Source organism: Cylas formicarius, unplaced genomic scaffold, assembly GCF_029955315.1.
Source record: "Cylas formicarius isolate icCylForm1 unplaced genomic scaffold, icCylForm1.1 PGA_scaffold_9__14_contigs__length_23061073, whole genome shotgun sequence".
In the NCBI taxonomy this organism is placed as follows: domain Eukaryota; kingdom Metazoa; phylum Arthropoda; class Insecta; order Coleoptera; family Brentidae; genus Cylas; species Cylas formicarius.
In genome coordinates, this window is record NW_026844365.1 from 10,222,566 (window position 1) to 10,240,361 (window position 17,796).

Sequence of the window (17,796 nt, forward strand, 5' to 3'; positions counted from 1 at the left end):
GCCGGCAGCGATACGCACGAGAATACAATCAGCAACGAGACAGCGGAAAATCGCGTGAACTTTTCCGGACACGCTCGGAATCGGACTGTCGAAGGGGAAGCCGGACATGATTCTCATCTGGGACGCACGTAAGACGCACTTGTTTGTCTGGGTGTCGAAAGTGAGGTGTCATTGTACGGCTGTTTCGCGTTTTTTTTTTTTAATTTTACCTGAATAAACGGCAACGCTTAATTTTTACGGTAATCTTGATGTTATTTTTGTCGTTTCATTTGGCTTAATATTCTTGAAATTATTTCGAATTATGTTTAAAAAAAACATATTTAATTCTTTAAGGAGTATCCGTATCTAAAATTTGACAACTCCGTCTTGCAATTTGCAATTAGAAAGATGAGAAACGAAAATAACAGTAAAAAATATTATCGGAACAAATTATTCTTAAACAATGGTAGTATTATAATAATTATATAAAAAATCGAATGTCCAAGCCAAAAAAATACACCAGGTGTCCAGTTCAGAGGCAGTCGGCCCGATCTGGAAATGAAGAAACGACCTTACATTACAGATAACTAAAATGGTACCTTTTTAAAGCTGGCATAAATTGAATACTTTTTTGTAGATTAGTTTGTCGAGGCAGTGGTGGGGGTGTCTGAACATTTTCGGAAATGAATGTCAAAAGTTCAGAATGACTTTAGATTGCTTATGCCACTGTTAGAGGGCGTGTTGCAACATCACTACAAGTAAAATTGATTTTCTCATAAGAATCACTCTTACTGCAACAAAACATAACCAAATGTGAGTGAAAACTGCATTTAGATATATCTTTCCTAAGTTATAATATCGGTAAAAAAAACAAAATACTGTCGCCATATTTAGGAATATTTTCAGGATACATATCATTATTAAATACTAAAATTCGGTCTCTTGGGAAAAATATATAAATTTACTTTTAATACGGGAACATTGTATTTAAAATGTCATTATTAATTAATACTCATTCCCATATGATTGAATAGTGCAATATGCAATATGTTTTATAACAATAATAAAAAAGAATCACACAGTAGTGAAATAGTTGCGTTTTCAATGTTTTAAAAATAAAAACGAATCATAACTATCACTTCTATAAGTAGAAAATTATATTTTAAAAACAAAAATATTATATTTAATTCTTTAAAATTTAACAACACGGCTTTGGATTGGCAGCAGTAAAAAACATTCTGAAAACGAGCTTAAAGGGTGACAAATTAATGTTTAAAAAAATGGTTTGCTGGTATTATAACTCGAATATCTAAAACAAAAAAATGATTAAAAATGTATAGCCTCAGAATAAAATTTTCATATGGAAAATCTGGAAACGGTAATAACAGCTAGAATTATTAGGGGGTAAATTGTTGTTCCTTGGTTGTCTTTTAAGTTTTTTTTTAACTTTTCATCCTTAATTAAAAGGTTTGTGTGACCCTAACCAAACTTTAAAAGTTGGGGCATTAACATATAACATTTTTTCCTACTTTTGGATAAATGCAGCTAAACCAGCGGCGGGATCGCTATCAATGTTTTAAATGAAACCCTGGATTTTTAAATGTAGGATAAAATAACTTGACTCGTTTTGGCAGTGATCTTGAAGTCAAAAAAAGGAACTTGCGAAAAATGGCTCGTATTGCGAGTGAAAAATTTTCAAAATCAAGCGTCCCGAGACTAACTCCAAAACGACCGTTGGGCTTTTTGTTCAAGTCGATGGATACTGGCAAAGAAGTCAAGGCTAATCCTTCCGGTCGCATTCACTTTAAAGGGACGCCACTGACTTTCTGCTAAAATATCTTGATGCTTAATCTTACTCCCAGTCTTTTCTACGAACACCCCGTCGAGTCCATGTTACGTTTAACACCCATAGGACGCTTTTTTTTTAACTTTTCCGCCTCAGCCTCTGCGGCTGTTAAATTGCTTCCCGCCCCATACAATTCCTCGTTCAAAACTAATCAGAAAGTAATTAAAAAGAGTAATTTACATTTGCGAAATTATCGTTCCTCGTCCCGCTAAAAACCTTCGCGGTCTATTTTAAAATGGCGCGAACGTTTCGCCTTTAAAATATATCGATCCTCTTCAATTGTTACGAAAAGTGAGGAAACCCCGTCGGTAAGGTTTGCAAATATCGTGGCGTGGTAACTCAGACCGGAGTAAAATGTTTTCTAAACAGGCGCCCTCCAAATACACTTTTTCTTGCTCTCCGGCTTCTTTAAATAAACTATTCGTATTTTACGGCGACAATTTCGGTAAACAATGGTCGGGCGTTTGCGTATTTACTGCTATATACCGGGCTATTCACTTTGAGTCTCGTATTCAGTTATCATACCTGGGAAACATTTTATTTATTTAATTATCTTCAACGATTACAACATTTCACAAAATTAAATTAATAGAAAAGTACCGAAATTTCTTCTTTAAAAAAGGCGCGAGAGGATCACATGAAAAGGGTTCCCATAACTGTATCTAAGTCTTTTTTTAAATATTGTTTATCAAATTAGTTCAAATATCTCCTAACGGATAAGGGGCTGATTTGGCCCTAACCAAATGAGAATATTGGACACCCGTATCCGAGATGGAGATGGTCACTTTCAACAGTGCTTTGTATGATAAATATTAGGTTATTTTTAGTCAATTTTTTCGCCAATATTATTGGAATGCTGAAAAATATGGACACGCAATAAAATCCTTTTTGATTTTTTATCGCGTAAGCTAAACGAGATATGGGAAAAATTCAAGAGACGAAAAAGTAGCAGTTTTTGTGGCTCTATCTCGGGGAAATCGAAATTAAATTAAACTTAATGGCGTACATTTTTATCAATAGATTTTATAAAGTTGCCCCCCAGTCCCTGTCGCCACTGCTTAATGTTTATTTAGTTCCGATCAAATTCGACCCTCGTCACTATAAACGACGTTACCAAATTTCAAACAAACATTGTCGCGGGGTTTTTTAAACACCCTGTATACTTGAGATACCCTAAGGTAAAAAAGAAACAAATTTTAATTGCATTTAATTTTTTGAAAACTACCACTCAAGCACAACAACAAGCGGTCTATGCAAACCATAAGGATATTTCAAAATGCTTTTTAGGCTAGAGCCCATTTCTTTTGCGATTAATTTAAAAGAAAAACAAAAATCTGAGCGGAGTCTCAGTATGCCCATTTGCTTTAGGAATTCTCAATCTCATTTTATAACTATTTTAAATTCATTTGGAGATAAATCTGCGCTAAATCTAGAAATAAAATCTAAGCTTCTTTAAGCAGATGCAGCATATTTACTTGATTCGCATCAATTACTGCTCCAAGTTGCTTAACTTCACTTACTCTGTCTAAATTTATTTCATATTCAAACTCAACGTTTTTTTCAACAAAATGTAATGCAAATGCAGTTATTGATATTTAAATCTAAACCATTTAAGTTTTACCAATGAAAAATGGCATCTATATCGCACTATTAAATAATTTATAGTTAAAAGTACCATTAAAACAAACAAAACAAATTTATTTATATCAAAGGTAAGCAAATCGATCAACATAGGTCCACGCGATCTCTGCCGCACACCAGATGAAACAATCACCGTGACAATCACCCGCATGTATACTAGAATTATTTTGTCAAACGTAGAGCGACTCAAAAATAACGGAAACTTTGGAATTTTGAAATTAATGCACTATTTGCAAATCCGAATTCGACACAAAATTGGAAAAAAATGTACGACTAATTTGCTACAGTTTTTGAAAAAAAATTATGACTGGAAAAATCCGTCGTCAAAACTTTAGCAAAACCGCTACTACTGAACTATGAACTCTGAAGAGAAGGAAAGCTTTGTAAATTTTATCTGCGGTTTGTACCTATAATTTATTCAAATTTATCTTCTTAGCGCTATATCCAATTGCAAGCCAAAGTAACTTAAATAGAGCCAATTTGTTAAAACAATGCTCCAATATTCTCAATGAAATTGTTGACAATTCCTCAAAATATGTATATGTTATGTGGTTCGTAATATATATCATATTTCAGCAATAGATCATTGCGCTTGTTTTAAGCTGTTTTCCTGACTTGACAATTTAACTTTAGAAGGCACGTTTGAAGACGAACATGAACAATAGCAACTGTCATTTTTCTTTATCTTAATTTTTCTTCTTGGATAAACCGCAACAACGCTGAACGTATCGAAAACGTTGTTTTGTTTTATTTCGTTGAAATTATAAACCCAATCCCGATACCAATTGAATTGAACTCTGCCTTTTTTAATTGATGGAACATTTTCGATCGATTTTCGATACTAATTCTTTTCATTGTTATTTTTTTGCTAATATCGATTATGACTATTTCTTACATCCTGTATTATTATTACAATTATTCTGGTATAGACACTGTTAAAATTGATATCCAATTTGTATCTTATCGGTTTGAATTTGGGCGATATTTCAAATATAGAATAGGAATTATTACTATTTTTATTCTGTGTAGTCTTCCACAACTATATAAAAATTTATTCATGACAATATTCAATATGACACTGATTAAAATCGATATCGAATACTGAACTTAAACGTACAGACTTTTTGTTGAAGGGTTTCGAATTAGAACGATATGATCTGCTTCTAGAGAAATTTTTATTATTATTATTTTGCTTCGCAGACTTCAGCAACTGTCAATATTTAAATTTATTCATGGAAAGGCTAAATACACCAAAAAACGACAAACGATATTAAAATGTATTTATTGAAATACTAAATGCACAAAGTAAAAATGTAGGTTAAAATCGATATCGAACATCGAACCTAAACGTTCAGACTTTTTATTAAAGTGTTTTGGATTAGAACGAAATACACTGCTTCGATATTAATTTTTATTAATTTCGCTTTGTAAATTTCAATCGCAGTCGATATTAAAATTTACTAAATAAAATATTAAATTTACCAAGTAGAAATCGTTTGATTACATCTACGAGGAGTCTATATTGGTCAAAATCGAACATCAAACCTAAACATTTAGACTCCGTGTTGAAGTGTTTCGAATTGGAACGATATATACTGTTTCGATAGGAATTGTTATTAATTTTGTTTTGTAAGTTTCAATTACAGTCGATATTAAAATTTACTCAATGAAATACTAAATGTATCAAGTGGAAATCCTTTGATTACATCTACGAGGAGTCTATATTGGTCAAAATCGATATCGAACATCAAACCTAAACATTTAGATTCCTTGTTGAAGTGTTTCGAATTGGAACGATATATACTGCTTCGATAGGAATTGTTATTAATTTTGTTTTGTAAGCTTCAATTACAGTCGATATTAAAATTTACTCAATGAAATACTAAATGCACAAAGTAGAAATCGATATTGAATATCGAACTTAAACCATTTCGATAGAAATTATTGTCAATATTAAATTAAACACTTCATCCGCAGTAGATATTAAAATGTATTCATTGAAATACCAAATGCAGAAAGTAGATATCTTTTAATATCGATACTTGTCCAAAATGATATCGAATACTGAGTCCAAACGTCCAGGCATCTTTGTCGAAGCGTGTCGATGTACAACCGTCGTACCTCTGTTTCAATTAATTCCAAATTTGTTGTCACCTGCGACGTCGCCGTCGAAATAGCAAATAAATTTTTCGAAAACACGTAGGTCGTAATTCGATCCTCAACTAAAAGCATCCCCTGCGAATAACTCATTTAAGAGGGTGAACTAAATGATTTAAGAATTCGCCGAAAGGCGAGTTTAATCGGTAGCTGTTTACCTTTTCGATGCTGTCCGATCCATCGGCTATATTTAGATGATGTCTTTCGAACGCTCTAACTCAATCAAGTAGCCCAGTTTAACTATTGAACGGTTTTAGTGCTTTCGGCTGTTCGTTTCTAATTCGATAATTGGACAACTCTGCACCATATTCCGAAACGTCTACCTGCACAAAATAAACGTTAATTTATTTAAAATGCGAGATGCATCGATTAAGCAAACTTGACCTGTCGCCCGCGTTTCGCGTTTGGGGCATTACTGACGCCCGTTTTCAACGAACATTAAAATTAGAGTGCTTAAATTTTAAACCAATCCAAAGGCGTTCGTTTCTGAATGAAAATATTGAAAAACATAGTGATAATAATTCACATACGGTTTTTGAAAAAAAAAAATATTACTATTTTTTTTTAGAAAATCGCTTTGTGAAAAAAGCACATGGATACTTGTCACTGCCATGTTCAAAGTAAGCTTTATTTATATTTACAAATTTATAATTTAAATATTAACAAATTTGAATGTCATCATTTTAGTAATCATTTTGGCAACAGCAATTTTTTTTAAATTCTTATTTAGGAGTTGAAATAATGTCAATTTTACTTTTTTACAAGGAATAGTGGAGTTTGGCCAGTTTATTTTTACCTTATCTCAGAAATTATAGGGGATGGAGCCAAAAGTTAGATACAAAAGTTAACTGGGGTGTTACGAACCTTCAATGTCTTTTAAGGTTGTATATAGAGCCTGTTCATTTTTCGTGGGTATCAAGTTACTTATCTTAAATACAGCCTTTGGCATATTACTTCGTTTTTGAATTCTATACCAAATTCTAGACATGTTTTGTGGATAATGCCCCATACCTAAGTCTAACCGTTTGTGACACTTTTAATTTTTTATGGGACAAATGACGTTTACACGACGAAAAATATCTGCCAACGTCTTCGCTTATTGTTTCACTTTGAGCAAGTTTTGTTTTAGAAAAGGAGTCGAATAACGGACTTCATAAGATATTTCGATACATATTAACACAGGGTACGCGAAAATTAAGATTAAAAATGAAATTAAAAAAACTGGAAAAATATTTTTCTAATCTTGTCATATTTAGCATTAAAAATTTAGTCAATACCTTTTGTTAAATATTTGCTTTTCAACATTTGTCTGTCACAAATAATATGTTGTTGCCAGATACGTTCAGTTAGTATTAGGTGGCTGTGACAGCGTTTAAACAAAACGAGCGCTAGCATAGGCAGCGTGTTTTGTTTATTTATTTGTCGTTTATAAATTCAATTTATTTGCTTGCTTGCTTATCATGTTTACCACAGAGAAAAAGATTGATATGTTAGAAAGTTACATATCGAACAATAAAAATACTTTTCAGCAAATGTATTTGCTAATATCATTTGGACAGACGAGTCCATATTTACAACCTCAACTAAAATTTTTGTGTCTGAAAGGGAACGACGAAATTTAATTTGGCAGTAGGATGGCGCTCCTTATCACAGAAGTCAAGAAATTAGCACCTATTTAAATGCACACTATAGAGATGCGATTGGAGAGACGGTCTCCAAGGAGCTCCGACTTAGCTCCCATAGATTTTTTTTCTATGGGGTACACTTAAAGATTTAGTTTATAAACACAAACCGTCAACTGCCGAGGAACTTAAACGTCGGATAAGAGAAGGTATCTGATATTTAAATGGGACTGAATCTGTTGTAAATGCCATTATGTATTTAGAAACTCTTTATACTACTTCTATTGGTCAAAGTAGAGGACATATTGAACAACTACTACAATAATTATTATCCTTTGTAAGCTATTAATTATTTATCCGGTCCCGGGGCTCGATTATTTTTATGTTCTGCAACCGATCTTGTGGCATATTCATCCCTTTTTTCAGTCAGGGATTCTTCATAGTTGAACTGAGGAGGCTTTTACTTGATGAAAATCCATTTATCAAAATAAATAAGAACTAAATGTTCAGATTTTCACGAAGTTATATATTTTGACAGGACAATTGTTTCGACAACAACGTGTCTTTATCAATGTGTAGATTTGATAGTTTGTTGGTCTGTTTTTCTGTGGTTTTTATTTTTCTTAAGAATTTCCAATATTCAGTACATTTTCTGCCGCCCAAGGAAGTATTTATCTCTTGACGTTTTTTGTCCCACATCTGTCGTTTTGCAGTTTTTACTTTTTGTCTTGTTAATTTTTTGATCTCTAGGTATGCATCTCTATTTTGTTGTTGTTTGGTACTTAACCACTTTCTGTACGCGTTCTTCTTTTTTTTCAATTGAGTCTTCTATTTCTTCGTTCCAACATATATTTTTGCTGTGGGTTTGTTTTCTTTCTCCAAGGGCCTCTTGTGGTGCACTTCGAATGCTGCATATACTTCTTGAACTGTTTTCTCATGAGTTGTTGTTAGAAGTTTCTGATTCACTCGCCTTTAGTACAGTTTTCTCGTACTTTCTGTGGTCAAACTCGCTAGATTGTACTTTTTTGATTCCATCGTTTCAGTGTGATCAAAGTTTCTTTATTTTGCTTCTAAAAGGACGTTTTATTTTTGCTTTGACCATGTAGTGGTCTGTCCCACATGTTATTCCCTTATACTCATATCTATCTCTGTTGTCTTACTATGATTATTGATCTTAAATTTCTGGTTGGTTCTGTCCAAGTGTATGTATGTATATCTTTATATTTTTAGAAACCGTTTGCTATTTTCAAAAGGTGACCTGCGCTTATTTCTATTAATCTTTCCCCGTTATCATTTCGATTTCCTTCCCCATACGGACCAACTACTTTGCTATGCGTTCTTTGACCCACTCTTCCGTTAAATTCGCCAAGAATTATCAGTTCTCTTGAATTTCCTATTTTTGTAACTTCCTTGCTCCACTTTAGGGTAAAAAAAACAATTGGTTTGTATAAACCTCGTTCCGAAATATTTTCAAAACCACTTTCGGATCAGCGCCTTCCGACGCGTGCTCCAGAATCGAGGGATCGGCAAATTTAACTCCCGCCTTATTGCAAATCTGTTCCCGGTACATCCAGAGGCATCGAGGGCACCCCAAAACTCTTGTTTAGCGAAATAGGGTTCCGAGCCTTTTCATCCCGATATTCTTTGCGGGATTTGTTACCCCCATCCTTGCTACTTTATTGTATCGAAGGAAATATTTTGACTTGGGCGCTTCGTAACTTTTTATTTTGTTCCGGGTCAACCCGCAAGCCTTAAGGGGTCCATTTTTGAAGTGGAATGCGAAATTTGATTGAAAAAATACGAGCTGATTTATTAATGGTCGGGTGAGCTAGAACTTCATTAGAAAACTCAAACAATTTCGCGTAAGTTCTGTCTCTGTCTCCTAAATAGTGGGCCCGGATGATCCCAAAAATTTGAGAAATTATTTAAAGGAAATCTTATGATATAGCAGAGTAAAGGCCAAACTAATAAGTAAAGTCTGTTCATGGATATAAGAAAGTGACTAACTGATACGAATTCAGGAAAGACCCGAGCAAGCTGTAAGAATGAAATATGGCCGAACACGGCCGTACTTTGCTTAGAATTTAATTATTTGGGGTTTTGTTAGGAAAGATACTAAACAATATTACAAACTATTTTTATTACCTACTTAAATTACATAAAATTATTCACATAATATATCAGTATCATCATCGCGTGTTGTGATTATTATTTGTTCTATATTATTTGCAATATAGATATACGATTGTTCTGCTTTTTCTATATCTTTAACAGAATTTGCCCAACTTTGTGGAGGGGTGTTAAAAACATCGGTTTCTATAAGTTTGAGGACATTGGAGTTAACACGGGGAAAAACGACGAATGGCAGATTTCAGTTGGTGCCAAACATGTTCAATGGGATAAAATATACAGTGGAAAGGTGGAAGCCTTAAAACTGTATGCCCTAGATTTTTTGCATAATTATCACAGACGTATCCCTTTTGTAGGTTCAAGCATTGTAGAACCTGAAATAATTGCTTTTTGGTATAATCTTCGTCACAATAAATGCCGTTATTATACATGCAGTTTTGAATTGTTGCTTTTGTGTCACATAAGGAAGGGGTTTTAGTCAACTGTCTACTGTGATAACTTGTGTTGTCCATTACAATGAGGTTATTACGAGGAATGTTTGGAACTAGTTTGTTTCCATCCGTCTACACTCGAGAAAATTTCAGCATTGCTTCTTTTTTTTCGTCAATGTGGCCGTTTCTTCTAAAGATGCTTGCCCGCTGGCACCACGTTCAATGAGCGTCAAATAAACATTGTTTACAACTTACAAAGTCTCAATAGAAAAGTGTTTTCTTTCGCACACGATTCAACACACGCTGTATTACACACGAAATAAGAATGATTACTAATAAACTTAAACTAAGTAGTATACCAAAGAATATTAAACACAGATAGGTATAAAATTATTTTCTATTACGGACCACAATTTTACCTGAATTTAAATTCCGAAACTTTAGGTAATAATCTTGTTGCATTGTATGTTAATAACCCCTTGGATAATCCCATTCAAAAGCAATTAGTCACTTTCTTATATCTATGAACAGACCATACCTGTGATATGAGGATTTCTTATGAAGTTCGTGAAAAGGTGAAATGCTTCATTATGTTTATGATTCATTTATTTAGAAAATAGACGATGCGGTATTTAAAATTCATAATTGTGGGAGAAGCATTACACAAATAGTAAACTTGTCAACTTGATGCGGTTAAGGAGGTAACCACTTTTTCATCGATCATGGTCATTTCACATAACAGAAAGAAGTATCGGCAAGGTTATCTATCTCCTCGTCTATTTTTTTCTTTCCTCTTAGTGATATATCAATAGTTTCTTTTAGAAACTGCAATTTTAGGGGCCTGCAATATATGGTTGACGATGGCCGACGATTATCGTTTGCTTCAGTATCATAAAAAAGTTGAATAGGCACTAAACAGATCAAAAGTGTCATAATGATCATCCTGAAATGATTGTTTATTTTGTTCAATTTGAAAAAGAAATCGAGTTGTTCTTAATATTTTGTGATTCCAGATCTAAAGTTGACAGCAATCTAGCAGTAGTATAGTCCAAAAGATTCTGAAATGTAACGCAAGCTGAATATTCATTAACACAAATATTTTCAGGATAACACTGTCGCTTGGCTTCTCTCACTTTGTTGTACGCTGTGTACAAATTGCAATTGTTCTCCTTTGCATTATTTCTAAGCAACTGGTATGGGATTAAGTTGTTGGCTGCTTAGTATTTGATAAATTTTTATTAACGTATTTAAAAGTATTTGGCGAGAAAGTGATAGAATTTGAGATCAACTTGTCTGCTGCCTGGTTGCAAGACGCCCCAAGATTTAGTTCTGTAGCAAATGACAGCTCACTTATATCATTTTTTCTCAAATCTTGTATTCTTCAGTATTTACAATAGATCGAAATCGGTTTTCGGTGTACCTCCAGTTTTTTTTTTAATACAAGGAATATTAGTGTCTATATTCCACCAAGATTCATTTGCTTTTTGTTCTGGAAACTGCATTCCACTTTTTTCTGAATACCAAGAAGTTTGCCGACATTTTCCTTTTGGAGCTTTTGACAGGCGTCCCACAATACAGAAAAGACAATTGATTTTATTTCAGGCATTGAAATTCCTGTTTCAAATATATCCAATTTTTTTACATGTATTGTATTTTCAAATTTCGCTTGAAGAACAAGGCCTAAGTACATTTTTGTTGAACACATCATTTTTATAAATTTTGGCAATATGGAGAAATTTGAAGAAACCAATAAAAAAACCTATAATGTTACGTAGTTACCTTAATATGTTTTTAAAAATTGGGAGGCAGAGATGGGCAGAATTTTATTTTTTAGGAAGGTTTATTAGACAATGAGTATAGCAGCACTGGTTCTGAGCCACATATAGCGGGAAATATTGAAGTTAAAACCTTAAGCTACAACCAATTTTATCGGATTTAAATGGATTTTTACAAAAAAAATACACAATTTTGGAGTCTTTACGTTATTTAGTAAGTTATTTTTAGAAATTGCGATTTACAATAATGTTTTTAATTAAATGTCTCGCGGACCCTGTATAATACACATGAACTGTAAATCAAAAAATTGTACCTCTCTTCAACAAGTTTTGATTTACGATCAATAATTTACAAACCAAAACGAAAATTTTCAGGATATAATATAATTATATAAATAACAAAATGTTCGAAGTAGAAATAATAGCCCTGGATCTTCCAGGTTTCCTGATCCACGAAATATTTTCTGAAACTATGCAGTACGCCGTAATAGTGCTTTTTTTTGCTTCTACCTGTTTGCAGACTTTGAAGTCGATAGCTGCAAATTTAAGATACTTGCTGCATTTCTTAATATGGCAGGGAATAAATTGGACACCCTTTACAATAGATGAAAACCTTGAATACAAAATATGTCAATATGGGCCATAAGAAACTGGCTACTGAAAACCAGCCTTCTAGTTATGATCAATTACCATTATAAGGCGGCTCAATTTTCAGTTTTTTGCGAATACCGGTCACACCCTGAACATTTTTAAAATTTATGAAGAAAAAGGATTTATAGAATGTGACCTGGCGGATCATCTTGTTTCATAGCAATGCCCAAAAAAGAGTGGAAAATCGCAAATTTCCTAATCTTATGTGTCTCGTGGAAGGTTAAAAAAGAGTAGCAATGGTGGTCCCGTAGGACCTACCATTACCGAGTTTAGTGAGGAACGCGTATGCTTCCGCGAAGACTCGATTTCATCAATTTTGCGAATGCAACAAGTACAAACGAAACAATAACAAAACCAAAAGTGTGTTTTCTGCACTCTGCCACTATGTATGGAAATGAAATTAGTATGTGAAGAATGTTTTAATTAATAATCGATAATACATCGATACACAGCTAATTTATCTGCCCTTATGTAAAGACGACATAAGGTCAGCATTGTAACGTTACATGGAGAGAGTCAAAATGTAATTTTTCCCAAAAAGAATGAGAGAATACAAATACCATGTCGACCGAGAGTAGAGAACATTCACGTGAAATAAGATACAGAATGAATCGAACGGAAAGAAATATAAACACCAAACTTAAAATCCGATTGGTCAGATGTTATGTTTTCAAATTCCGTTTTTGCGAAACACAGTAATAACGAAGACTTATAAAGATTTCAAGCTTTTGGATTGTAGGTATATAGACGCTTACGATATAGTGCACACTGTAAAAACCAGGAAGCTTGCTTTCCTTGGTCACGTTATTCGCGGAGAGAGGTAACACAAAGGCAGAAGAAGTGCGAGAAGCAAAAGCGTTTCGTGACCGAAGAACTTAAGAGAGTGGTATAATTCAACCAAAAATATAGTGCATTTATTGCTTTGACGCTATAAGTATTTTACAGTACCTTCACCATACACCTTCGCAGGACCGTGGTAAGACCCATCCCAGCAGATGTTTATCCTGCACTAAGTAGATGTTGCCTGAGATGAACCGTAACGAATATTTGTAGAACCTTCAAATTTTTAATTGAAACGTAAATGAACCCTTTTAAATTTGATTAGCACTGATGTTGCGGGATATTTTCGAATAAGTAGAAGCGAATGTGATCTCAATATATTTACTTGGCAGCAGAAGGAAATTCTGTTCAAAGCCCCTAATTAAGGCCTGGACCTGACCACGATGGAGACAGATACTCTGATAAGTCATTTGTCAACCTAAGAAGCCCACCTTGGTGTTTGAAATCAATAGATTTTCCTGATACTGTCGCTCCAAGTCCGAACCAGGACAAAAGTGATGATTCTGACAATTAACCACTTGTACGCCTCGCCATCTGCCAGGCTTCTTTAAATAAAAGCTTTATCGTTTCGCCTGAAGAGATCATATCGGCACCAAAAACGAAACAAGCAAAAAGGGTGACCCGAAAAAGAAGTAAGACCGCTATAATTACATCCCCGCCCTATCAAAAAAAAAGGTGGAAGTATCCTAAGTAAACACTCAACAAGTCAAACTAAAAATCGGTTTTCACAATGCAGGTGTAAAATAAGATAAAAAGAGAAAAAAAAGAAGATTAAGAAGTTATCCGAGATAAACGAGTTCTCTTCTAGTGAAGAACAAAACGTAGAGTGTCTGTATTGTTACTATTTGTATATAATGTCAACGGAAGGCTGAATCCAGTGTCTTACATGTTAACGTTGGGCTCACTGTTCCTGCCCTGGCGCCGAATAGGAAGACGAAGAAGCGGTTTTCACTTGCGAAACATGCAACGCTTAAATGTTTTGTGTTGAAGTCCATTGTGCCTTCATGCCGGTGCAGTTGTGTAGTACGACCAAAAATATAGTGCACTTATTGCTTTGCCGTTTTAAGTATTTTACAATACTTTAACCGCAGACCATTCCAACAGATGTTTATTCTGCATTAAGTAGGTCTGGCCTGAGATGAACCGTAACGAATATTTGTAGAAATTTGACATTTTTATTTGAAACATAAATGGACTGTTTTAAATTTGATTAAGCATTGATGCTGTGGAGTATTTTCGAATAAGTAGAAGCGTTTATTTTAATATCAGGTGATATGTAGCGTTATTAATAGGTATAGTACCATAAACGTAATTCGGCAAGAGGCAGCTAAAATATCGGTAGAAAGCTGGTATAACTGTGAAAAACGAGTATTTTAATATTTTATTAATATTATTAATATTTTCTTTATTAATAATGATACTATGTAGAAATGTAATGAAATAGAACGTAATAAATTGTTACTTTGTACTAATTTACTAGGCGAAAAAGAATCAAAACATACTTATATCCTGCTTGTTAGTGTAGGTAGATAAATTCCTAGAACGGTCCTGGAATGGTTACGGGTAAGGTTCTGCTCGGCAGGGTGTTCTATAAAGGGCTGCGAGTTTTGTAGTAAAAACGCTAGACAATGTTAATCACGGGGTCGGTTGTAAAAGCACTATATTTCTGGTGGAAGTATATCACTGTACATTAATAAAATTATGTAGAGGTGTCAAAGAGAGTACAGCAGTTTATTGTAATCCTGTGTTTCTTCGAGGGTTTCTTTCGAGGAGAAAGCTCAGATTTTCAACGGGGCGCAAGGTGGGGGGGTAGGCAGGGGGGTTATGTTAATGAACCCCCGCTTCATGATTTATACCAGAGAAACCGAATCCGCCTTTCCACACCGACACTTACTAATTCGCCAATCCGACTAAGTGCCCTACCGCGATTACTTAAGACATTCGAGTCTCCGCCCGCGCGGGTGCTAATGAAAAACGCGAAAAAAAAACATCCCCGCCCGAACGATATCCCTTTCAATTACGCCGCCACATAAATCCGGTGCGTTTGATATTTTTTTTTTCAGAGCTCGCGAGTTCATAAATTCAAATCCCAACCAATAAATTACGAAAATTTTTTGCCCACATTTTTTATCACGACGCGGCAATTTGGCGCTGCCGGATAAAAAAATATTCCGCCACCCGGTCGCCATTTTATATTATACAAAACACGCGATATATATCACTCCCGTCCCCCCGGGCCCGCGGAATTAGGGGCAACCGAATTTTCGCCAGAAGTTTAAATTAATTCGTTTTCATAGCACGACCTTGAAGGTTCCGACGACCTTGGCCTCCACTCCCCTATTCCATTTCGCCGTATTTCGACGAATCGTTCGGTTTCTTTCCTCCGACGGGCCGATAAAGCCGACGACAGAAAAGCAACACGGGAAATTTACCCCTAAGATGCGAGCTTAGCACTTATAAGGGGTAGATCGATAATAATGCACTAGTAGTATAGCAGCGCCGATTCTAAAACACTTATGGCTGGAAAATTAGACATGGAATGTGAGAGTAACTCAGCATTGAACGTAAATCTTTTCTTATTTAGGTGCGAGCCTTTACCTACAAAAAATTGATTAAAATTCAACTCCAGAGGTACCTCTTTCCATACAAGTGGGCAAAAGTTTTCTGGTAACCCCTGTTTCGCTTCAATAAAAAAGCCTCACTCACTCACTTATTTTAGCATTCTACTAACTCATTAACCTTCTATTGCAGGCGTCATTCTGATGCGGTATTCAATGTTTTCAAAGGTTTCATAAGCAACCTGTTTATCCTCAATTCGCCTTCAAATCCCTGATGCTAATAGCCAGCTCGATCATCTTCCCAACAATAACGCATACTTTTCGGTTTTAGAACTATTTAGATCCTCCCCTATTCGGTTCGAAAAAATGAGTCCATAAGGGAAGATGGTCTTCGTTAAAATATTGTGGTATTAATATAATGCAGTTTTAGTTCAGACAGCTTGTTCCCATGATGTTAGATTTTCACTCCAATATAAAATAAGAGAAAAGGTGTGCCTAAGCCTAAACCATCCACATGATGACATGCAGCCTTATTCAAGTATCTAACGGTAAAGAGAAAAACCGTTCAGATCTCAGCAACTCTGATCTTTTAGGGCTATATATATCCGGGGTTATAGCGTCCTGCGCTTTCCGGTTCCCAGTCTCCATTCTCGACGGTTATTCCAATCACCTGGTCTCAAATTTCGTTCTGACATGGCTCGTTCTATACCTTTTTCCCACGTTATTTTAGGTCTTCCCCGTTTTCTTTTTTTTTTGGCGCCTCCAACTCATCATTTTCTTAGGTATTCTTCGGTCATCCATCCTTTGGACATGGCCAAAGCATCTTAATTGGCGCTCTTGGATATCTTCTACAATTGTTCTCTCTGACTCTTTCGTTGGTGATTCTATCGCGTCTAGATATTCCAGCTGATCTTCTCCAAAAGTCAGTTTCGATGGTATTTAATTTTTTTTCTGATGTTTTATTTAGTTGCCATGTTCCACATCCGTATAATAGGACACTTTTAAATTGGTGTTCCCTATCTTTACTTATGTTTTTCGACCATAAAACAGAGTTTAAAGCTCCCATAATTTGTTTTCCTTTTATAAGCCTGTTGTCTATCTCTCTCTCAGTCCATCCGCTATGATTCATCACTGTTCCCAAGTATACATTTTTTCGCATGCTTCGATTTTGTTGCCGTTTTCTAGGTCTAGTACCTGTTGTACTCCACCGATGTTAAGATATTTTGTCTTCTTTAAGTTCACTGACAGTCCCCATTTTTCATATTGTTCAATAATCTTTCTTGCCAGATATTATAGATCTTCCTTGTCCTGGGCTATAATCACCTGGTCGTCTGCAAAATATAGTGTGTATAGGGTGGTTGTGTCATCTATCTCTATTCCCATGCCCTGGCAGCTCCTTCTCCAATATCTCAAAACTTCGTTGAGATATATTTTGAACAGTGTCGGGGACAGACAACATCCTTGTCGCAGGCCCTTCGTAACGGCAAAACCTTCTGACAATTCTTTGCCTATTTTGACTTTTGATGTACTGTGTGTTAATGGATGATTTCATCAGTACTTTCCAGAGTTTGTTTATAGGTACCGTATCGTATGCTTTGGTCAGATCTACAAATAGAAGGTGAGTTTCTCCATTTGTGGCAGTTTTCTTTTCCGTTAACTGATTTAAACTAAAAATATTGTCAATGCATGTTCTGGCTGCTCAATTTCAGATGGTTCATATTTCTTTTCTATAATATTTCGAAGGACTTTTCCATGCAATCGACTAATGGAGCTTGTTACGGATATGCGCCTATAGTTTTCGCATAGATCTTTCCTAGCTTTTTTATGTATCGGTGATATCCATGCCATCTTCCATTCTTCTGGTACGCCATTAATGTATTTTTCGAAAAGAACTGTCAGCAAACCTATGAGATAATTCGAAGCATATTTCAACAATTCTGCAGGTATACCTTCTGGGCCACTGGGCTCTATTATTCTTCATAGTTTTATCTTTTCTTCTCTTCTCTTTCTTTATCTTTTAGGGAAAGTCGTTTTTTATTACGTGCAGAGAAAATTCTGATCCGTATTGCTTCATCGGCAGGCCACGAACTCGGAAGTTCAGATGACGAACTTTAGCTAGACTCGACTAATTTAATTTTCTCATGTCCAAACCATGAAATGTAGGGC

The 17,796-nt window shown here is 34.9% G+C and overlaps 1 protein-coding gene across 1 annotated transcript in view; it reads left to right on the forward strand.

The window, feature by feature from the left end:
- Window positions 1-17,796, forward strand: part of LOC132707631 (uncharacterized) — a 92,905-nt gene continuing 75,109 nt past the window's right edge. Inside the window, exon 1 of the mRNA XM_060679544.1 lies at window positions 1-128. The gene's annotated coding sequence lies outside the window, so the exon portion shown is untranslated. The remainder of the gene's footprint in view (window positions 129-17,796) is intronic.